The sequence below is a fragment of the Maylandia zebra genome, linkage group LG14 (genome assembly GCF_041146795.1).
Source record: "Maylandia zebra isolate NMK-2024a linkage group LG14, Mzebra_GT3a, whole genome shotgun sequence".
In the NCBI taxonomy this organism is placed as follows: Eukaryota; Metazoa; Chordata; class Actinopteri; order Cichliformes; family Cichlidae; genus Maylandia; species Maylandia zebra.
In genome coordinates this window covers 17,174,654-17,184,113 of record NC_135180.1, presented here as the reverse complement: position 1 = coordinate 17,184,113, position 9,460 = coordinate 17,174,654, and the positions used below count along the sequence as shown (strand labels likewise).

Below are 9,460 nucleotides of genomic sequence, written 5' to 3'. Positions count from 1 at the left end.
GCCTCGCTTCTGTCAGTTTGCCCCAGGGCAGCTGTGGCTACGACTATAGCTTGCCTCCACCAGTGTGTGAATGCAAGAGTGAATGAATAGCGGAATTGTAAAGCGCTTTGAGTGTTTCGAAAAGCGCTATATAAATGCAATCCATTATTATTAACCCAACAGAAGCGCTGATCTTTTCTTTTTTATGTTTTAGTCTGTTACTTATGGCAGACTACACCATGCTGTTACTTACAGATAAAAAATATGTCTCTCTAAATGTTGGTACCTGTACAAAAAATGTAAAGACGAGTTCATCAGGTACCCTTCAACAGTAACTCCATCTAATTCACCCCACAGGCGGGATCAACCTGTATAGAATATATGAGGCTATTTCAGCTTCTTTTGGTGAGAGTGAGAATCAAATGTCCTACTGCTTGAACAAAACAATTTCAAAAGATAGTGGCTGTCATTGTATTATGTAATATTTCCCCAGTATTTGCTTGGTATCTCTTTCAAGGAAACAACAAATATCTGGCATCAGATCTTTGACTCATCTGAGTTATGTCTAGCTGATATAAGATTATTTGTGTTACTAATTAACTTATTTCCAGATGTTGTTGTGAGAACAAGAAGCGCAGAGGAAGGGACATTGCAACATAAGAAACATTATTTGTCTTGCCACAGAGTAACCTCCCTTGGAGACTCTGTATCTGGGTGTGTCTTTTGTCGCTACTAAACAACTTCCTAGGAATACATGGTACAAGGGATAGGTTATTTCAAATCCATGATCACATCATAAATGACTGGAAAATCATTCTCCATGAATGATTACCATTACGAACTCTAGCTTCTGCCAGTACAGTTTCACGTGAAATTGTATTTCATATCACAAAGTAGTTAACAATGTCTCATAAAAAGTGTGTTTATAACTGTGTGCAGTGTGCGTCAGCATAGAGGGTTGGAAATATTGAATTGAATCATTGGGCATTCATGAATCCGTGGTATTTGGATGTGTCTGAAACTGCCTGGATTAATGCTCATTATTAATGAACTGCAAAGGCAGCCAAGACTCAAAACTTTCCACTGACACGCTCCTGATTGTGTTAAAAAAAGAAACAAGACGATGCTCACTGAAAGCAGAAATGTAGGCTTAAGGACAAAGCTTGACACAAACTGGTGTTTCTTGCTCTGATAGTAAAGATGGGAAAAGTGAACTGAAATTTAAGTTTGGTCAGAATACACTATTATGTAGTGTGACTGAGAGCAACATGCTAATTATCCAAAACCAAGAGTTAATGTTTGACAGATCAAAGTAAAACTCATTATTAAGCTAAGCTAAGATAAGATAAGACTATTGATCCCACGACGGGGAAATTTTTTGCGTTACAGATATCAGAAGGAAATACAAAAATACAAAAAAGTACAATCAATGAAAAAAAAAGTAAGATAATACACTGTATACAATGGTAGCATACACAGTATGTGATGATGGATATGGTTGGAAATATGCAAGACATAAACTATATAGCTTGACATAGAATAGAATAGCCTTTATTGTCATTGTACAGAGTACAACGAAATTGGAGTGCCACTCCCTTGGTGCAAGTTTCAATAATAAATATAAATGTTTTTGTTTGTTTTTTTTTGTTTTTTTTGCCTGTCCCGTTTGGCTCTTTTGCCATCAGAATTGTTGTCTAAAGGCAAAGAAAGATGCCCAACGGATTTACTTTACCAAATTGACCATCCCAGCCTTGCCATAATGGTCCATTTGATTCACCTTTTATTGTTTATTTTATTTTCACTTACTGAATATAGGACAGACTTGACTGGGGGAAAGAAGGGGAGAAAGAAAGAGGGAAAGAGAAACAGCTGAGAAGAGGGACGGGGGAGAAGGGCAAAAACCAAAAACCAACAGAACGGGCAGAAAAAGAAAAAAAGAAGAAAAAAAGAAAAAAAATGCATATATCAATCACCTGGGTCACCTGCTGAGAAAGAAAAAAGAAAACAAGCAGAAGAGAACAAGAGTAATAGAATAAACAACATCACAATGATATATGGGAATATGACAGTAAATACTAAATATTAAACATTATTGTGCAGCACATAAGATCAACAGAATAAATATAAATGTAAAATATAAAAAGTACAAAAAAAAACAATCGTAAGTACTCAAACAATAGTACAATATATACAGGATAGCAGCATTAATATAATGACAGTATGAATAGCAGCATAATATAATGACAGTGACGGTATGGAATAGGTTCAATTGTTTTTGTGCTTATTTACTATGTTGGTAGCTCTGGGAAAGAAGCTATCCCTGAATCTGTTTGTCTTGGTTTTATGTGATCTGTACCGTCGGCCTGACGGTAATAGTTCAAACAGTTGGTTGCTGGGGTGAGAGTGGTCCTTGATGATATTGCCAGCTCTGCTGAGGTACCGAGAGTTTGCAGTGACCCCCAGGCTGGGCAGAGAACAGCCAGTGATCTTCTGGGCTGTGTTGATGACCCTCTGCAGTACTTTCCTGTCCGCAGCTGAGCACCCTGCATACCATGTTGTTATGCCGTACGTTAGGATGCTCTCTATGGTGGCTCTGTAAAATGTCACCAGCAGCCTCTCCTCCAGGTTGTTCTTCCTGAGCACTCTCAGAAAGTGGAGACGCTGCTGGGCCTTTTTAACCACCACCGTGGTATTTGCAGTCCAGGAGAGGTCATCAGAGATCTGCACGCCCAGAAACCTCATGGAGTGTACCCTCTCCACACAGCTCCCGTGAATGTAAAGTGGGGCCGGGTCTGCTCTGCCCTTCCTGAAGTCCAAGATAAGTTCTTTAGCTTTCGTGGTGTTCAGTTGGAGGTTGTTAACTGAACACCACTCAGTCAGTCTGTTGACCTCATCTCTGTAGTCCGACTCATCCCCCCCTTGAGATGAGTCCAACCACTGTGGTGTCATCCGCGAACTTTATGATGGTGTTTGAGAGATGGGTAGGGGAGCAGTCGGATGTGTAGAGCGTAAACAGGAGGGGACTCAAAACACATCCTTGTGGAGACTCGGTGCTGAGTGTGATGGTGCTGGACAGGTGGGGGCCGAGTCTGACAGACTGTGGTCTATTTGTCAGGAAGTCCTTGATCCAGAGGCAGATGGGGGTGGAGAGTCCCAGGTGAGACAGTTTCTGGACCAGGATCTCCAGGATGATATGATTGAATGCTGAGCTGTGAAGTCCAGAAAGAGCATTCTCACATAGCTTCCTCGGTGCTCCAGGTGACTCAGCGCAGTGTGGAGCGCTATGGTGATAGCGTCCTCGGTGGATCGATTTGTCCTGTAGGCAAACTGGTGGGGGTCCAGAGTGGGAGGCAGACCGGCCCTGATGTGCTGACAGACCAGTCTCTCAAAACACTTCATCACTACAGGCGTAAGTGCAACAGGCCTGTAGTCATTTGGGCTGGCCACAGCTGTCTTCTTGGCGATGGGGATGATGGTGGAGGTTTTGAGGCAGGGCGGGACGGTGTTTGATGACAAGGAAAGGTTGAAGATTTTAGTGAAGACTCCGGTCAGTTTGTCAGCACATGCTCTGAGAACCTAGCTATTGTACCACTACTATTCCTATGTATAGACATGTACACACTAAATATACATATGTATACATATACATACATATATACCTTCACATGTCCATACACATGGAAGGTCCATTATGCATGAAGTGGTGACCGTGGATGTTCACACAGTGTCCAGTGACTTATGACATCGTGAATGAGGAGTTATAGAGTCTAACTGCTGTTAGGATGAATGATCTGCGAAAGCGCTCCTTCCTGCAGCGAAGGTGTTTCAGTCTCTGACTAAAGGAGCTGCTCAGCCCACTCACATACTCATGCAGTGGGTGATGTGGGTTGATCATGATGGATGTCAGCTTTACTAACATCCTCCTCTCGCCAACCACCTCCACAGACTCCAGGGGACATCCCAGCACGGAGCTAGACCTCGGCACCAGTTTGTCAATCCTGCTCCTGTCCCTGTCCGTGCATCCACTCCCCCAGCAGGCCACTGCATAGAAAAGGGCAGATGCTACCACAGTGTCATAGAATGTCCTTAACAGAGTCCTGCAGACTCCGAAGGACCTCAGTCTCCTCAGCAGGTGGAGTCGACTCTGGCCCTTCTTATACAGGACGTCTGCATTTGTAGTCCAGTCCAGTTTATTGTTGAGGTGAACACCCAGGTACTTATAAGAGTCCACTATCTCAATGTGGACTCTTATGTGCACATGAGCAAAGTTTTGATGTTGGAGCCTACTTTTACCTCGGTAATTCAATTTTTTGTAAACTACCTGATAGTCTATCTAGTGCATTTATAGCACCTATTTTCTTTTAAAATTCGTTCCTAAAAGACTGCGCAAAGAATCAGTGCCATTAATTAATTATTGAGAGACTCTCTCTACTTGTAAGGTTAGGCTTTCATAGGCTTCATCATTAGAGCTGGATTAGGTGACCCTGAACCATCCCTTAGTTACACTGTAATAAGTTTCAGCCGGTGGGAAATTCCCATGATGCACTGAGCACCTTTTTCAGCCATTTCCTTAAACCTTCTGTGTGCGTATACATCAATAATGCAATTAATCATTATACATAATTAAATATTGATCCTCCCTGAGCCTGCTGTGGGAGGTTTGTCCTAAGAGGGAGCTCTTCTTCCCCACTGTCGCCAAACGCTTGCTTATTGTAGGGTCTTGACAGCATAAAGTGCCTTGTGGCAGCTGTTGTTGTGAATTAGCCCTATCAATAAAAGTGAAATATCTCCGAAGACAAATGAGTTGAATATTTGTGAAGAATTTAACTCTACCGAAAGCAGCTATCCTTTGTAATTTACGTTTTTTTACATTTTCAATATTTCAAGAAAAGAAAAAAAAAACAGCTCAGAATTCACTTCATGTGTCAGCTGCATTTAGAGTTTTCTTTTTGTTTTTTTTAATCTCAGCCAGCTGCAAAGCCTTTCCAGATGTTGCTCCGTCTGCAATATAGTCCAGTTTGAGCCGGATTTATGAGGCATAGGTCAAATGATCGTGATGAGCTGTAGATTTTGAACGGGGCACTTTGAGAAGTCCTGCTTGCTGCTACGCCCGTACACAAGTTTTAACTTGCCCGGTTTTCGCAGTCAGTGAAACCTCTCTAGCGGCCAGTGCGCATACCCCACATTGCGCATGCGTTGCTGCACAGTGTGTGTGTGGGGGGGAGGGGGGGAAGAAGGGGTGTCCGCTGTTAAAAGCGCTATGTTAACCGCTATGTCAGAGCGACTTCATAGCAGGCAGAAGAGATAAACTCTGTGGTATTGCGCGTCCGGTGGAGCGTTACATCGTCACATGAGCGTTAACGCCCTCATTGCTTCTGTCGGCGTGCCTTAGCGGTGGGCTGACAGGGTTTGTTGGTTTCAAATGCACGGAATGGCACCAAAAGCAACGTGAACTTGGTTGCAGTTCTGAACAGAGTCGCTCCCCGCCGATTTAACGTCATCTGTCCGACAGCGCTGCTGGTAAGTGAGGCCGTTTAGGCCCCCCTTTTGGGCAAGCGAGCTATGTGTGTGTATTTGTGTGAATTTTGTTAGTCTTAAAAATACCCCAGACCTATTGGAGCCGAGTTATTATGGATCACAAGATTTAATTTGGCTGGCACAAGTCATCTCTGTGTGATGCTGTCCTTTTAGTGCTGGCAGCACGCTAGATGTAGACAGGAAACCCTTGAGTGCACGAGAATGACATGTCTCACATATATTCCCTGCAATCAGTGACATTGAATCTAACTTGAAATGGAATTTAAGTTTGGCAAGTATATCAAGAGCCCGGATTCTTGGTGGAAAAAACAAAAGCAGGCAGCGACAGATATACTTTTGGTCGGAGCTGATAAATTCAGATCGTGGAGATCGACGTCTCCTGATTATCTGCCTCCCTGTTTGAGCTTGTTTTAGACGTGTAGCTCCACAGTAATATTACAGCCATGCAAACTTTCAAAGCAAAGTCGTAGTGTGTGTTTTTTTGTTCTTGTCTGTTTCACTCATTGATGACACGTAATCTTTTTTTTAGATGCGAATGCCTGTTTTGTCCTTTGTGGTGATCACTCTGGTCACTTAGTCATTGACTGGGACAACAAACAGACTTTTGTGATGATCAGCGTGATCAAAGTCCTATTGACCTATTTTTTGGGTTGCTGATGTGAAGAGGCCGCTTGTGGATTTTGGATCAGTAGCAAAAAAGAAGAACACACTGGAAAATATTGCGACCTATTGCATTAACTTTTTACTATTCCTTTATTCTTGGTGTTCTCTATCATGCGGCACTGGGTCTGCTATAATCTATGTGCTGCAGTCCATTTTATTAGTGGCTTTCTACTGTGAACATTGTCTGCTGTTCTTATTATATTTGATATTAATGCTCTTAACTGTATTATTTTATTGTTTTTTTGTAAAGCACTTTGGTATGCCTAGGCTTTTAATGTGCTCTATAAATAAAGGTTGTTGTTGTTGTTTGTTAAGAATCGGCATTAATATAAGAGCAATTAGCACGACTGTGTTGAACTGGAAGATGTAAGTAAGTAAGAACGTAAAATAGATTCTTATAACACTTTTCAAACAGCATGCAACAAATAAATATACAAATACAAAAAGACAACGGTAATATCCGCTGGTTGAGAGCAGGCCTAAACAAATACAGTGGGGCAAAAAAGTATTTAGTCAGCCACCGATTGTGCAAGTTCCCCCACTTAAAATGATGACAGAGGTCAGTAATTTGCACCAGAGGTACACTTCAACTGTGAGAGACAGAATGTGAAAAAAAAATCCATGAATTCACATGGTAGGATTTGTAAAGAATTTATTCGTAAATCAGGGTGGAAAATAAGTATTTGGTCACCTCAAACAAGGAAAATCTCTGGCTCTCACAGACCTGTAACGTCTTCTGTAAGAAGCTTTTCTGTCCCCCACTCGTTACCTGTATGAATGGCACCTGTTTGAACTCATCATCTGTATAAAAGACACCTGTCCACAGCCTCAAACAGTCAGACTCCAAACTCTGCCATGGCCAAGACCAAAGAGCTTTCGAAGGACACCAGGAAAAGTATTGTAGACCTGCACCAGACTGGGAAGAGTGAATCTACAATAGGCAAGCAGCTTGGTGTGAAAAAATCAACTGTGGGAGCAATCATCAGAAAATGGAAGACATACAAGACCACTGATAATCTCCCTCGATCTGGGGCTCCACGCAAGATCTCATCCCGTGGGGTCAAAATGATCATGAGAACGGTGAGCAAAGATCCCAGAACCACACGGGGGGACCTGGTGAATGACCTGCAGAGAGCTGGGACCAAAGTAACAAAGGTCACCATCAGTAACACACTACAACGGCAGGGAATCAAATCCCGCAGTGCCAGACGTGTTCCGCTGCTGAAGCCAGTGCATGTCCAGGCCCGTCTGAAGTTTGCCAGAGAGCACATGGATGATACAGCAGAGGATTGGGAGAATGTCATGTGGTCAGATGAAACCAAAGTAGAACTTTTTGGTATAAACTCAACTCGTCGTGTTTGGAGGAAGAAGAATACTGAGTTGCATCCCAAGAACACCATACCTACTGTGAAGCATGGGGGTGGAAACATCATGCTATGGGGCTGTTTTTCTGCCAAGGGGACAGGACGACTGATCCGTGTTAAGGACAGAATGAATGGGGCCATGTATCGTGAGATTTTGAGCCAAAACCTCCTTCCATCAGTGAGAACTTTGAAGATGAAACGAGGCTGGGTCTTCCAACATGACAATGATCCAAAACACACCGCCCGGGCAACAAAGGAGTGGCTCCGTAAGAAGCATTTGAAAGTCCTGGAGTGGCCTAGCCAGTCTCCAGACCTCAACCCCATAGAAAATCTGTGGCGGGAGTTGAAAGTCCGTGTTACTCGGCGACAGCCCCAAAACATCACTGCTCTCGAGAAGATCTGCATGGAGGAATGGGCCAAAATACCAGCTACTGTGTGTGCAAACCTGGTAAAGACCTATAGTAAACGTTTGACCTCTGTTATTGCCAACAAAGGTTATGTTACAAAGTATTGAGTTGTATTTTTGTTATTGACCAAATACTTATTTTCCACCCTGATTTACGAATAAATTCTTTACAAATCCTACCATGTGAATTCATGGATTTTTTTTTCACATTCTGTCTCTCACAGTTGAAGTGTACCTCTGGTGCAAATTACTGACCTCTGTCATCATTTTAGGTGGGGGAACTTGCACAATCGGTGGCTGACTAAATACTTTTTTGCCCCACTGTAAGTCTTGAGCTTCCCCGTTTAAAAGAGCCGCTCATGATGACTCAAGTAGAGTACAAATTCTCCTGAAATCTTAACATCAGAATATCAGTCTGCATTAGAGTTGCACACCTCTCTTTTGACGACATCCTTGTTCCCACTTGCTGTTGTCCAGGGCAGTAAATGTCATGCTGTAAAAGTTGCAATGATGAATGAATGAATGATTGAAAGACGCTTTTGAAGATGTACCTGCATTCATACTCCTTAATATTTGCCATAATAACCTTGGACTCTAATATTTGACTGCATTCAAAGGTCATTGATAAGGTTTATTATACACTTATATGGGATTTTACGAACTAAATTCCCTTGGAGCTTGCGTCATGTTGAGCTACACACCTTTGCAACTTCTGTGACTAAGAGAACAGGCGAGAGTAGCTTTAAATGGATTACTAATCCATTCCTGTTACACTTCCCTTTTTCATTTTTTCCCTGTTCTGTTTCCTTGGTAGTTTAGGCATGGCTGAATTTTAGATCAGGATGGCTGTGGAGTCTCCAATGTCAACCATCTGAAAGAGTATGTAGGATTAGATGGGAATGGAAAATGTATTTACAAAGCATATTTTATTATATGCAAACTCAAAGTGCAGTGTCCTTTTTCTGTGTTTAGTCTCCTTCATGGCAGTGACTTTAGTTTTTTCTTCTTCTACAGATATCATATATAATCGAGATTAATGATATGAAGTGTGTGGCAACTTGAAGGTAATCATTAAATATGGTCTCTGCAGTACTGACTCATTTCTGCTTGAATCAATTAGCTGGGCTCAAAGCTGGGCTCAAAAAATATTATAAACACACATCTGTCCCCAAAACATTGATGTCAGGCAAACCTAATCATTCCCTGACCCTGCAAGCACACTGGAAAGCTTGAGGAGCTTTTCACAGATTTTATTTTATTTTTTATTCACAACGGAACAAAATGAAGCTGGGATGGAACTGGGAAAAGCCTGTGTAAGCAGTGCCCACAGGACTCTTGTGTACTTTGGTCAATTGCGCGTTAGATATGTCTCTGTTAAAAAAGCCGTACCAGAGACGATAGAGAAGGACGTTCGCAGAACACTTGTTTTACTTTGGGGTTTTTTTTTTAATGTTGCTTCTTTATTCCAGTGGTTGTAGGAGAAACATCAGATTAAATACCTCATTAATTA

The 9,460-nt window shown here is 42.1% G+C and overlaps 1 protein-coding gene across 5 annotated transcripts in view; it reads left to right on the top strand.

Moving 5' to 3' along the window:
- The first annotated feature begins 5,216 nt into the window (after positions 1 to 5,216).
- st3gal4 (ST3 beta-galactoside alpha-2,3-sialyltransferase 4) overlaps positions 5,217 to 9,460 on the top strand; it is a 36,029-nt gene continuing 31,785 nt past the window's right edge. For 2 of the 5 annotated variants that reach the window (XM_023153554.3, XM_004543935.4), the window contains exon 1: positions 5,217 to 5,499. The gene's annotated coding sequence lies outside the window, so the exon portion shown is untranslated. Of the gene's footprint in view, positions 5,500 to 8,964; positions 9,015 to 9,460 lie in introns of those variants that run through there. The other 3 variants (XM_023153555.3, XM_024804841.2, XM_076892352.1) reach the window with 3 other exon arrangements.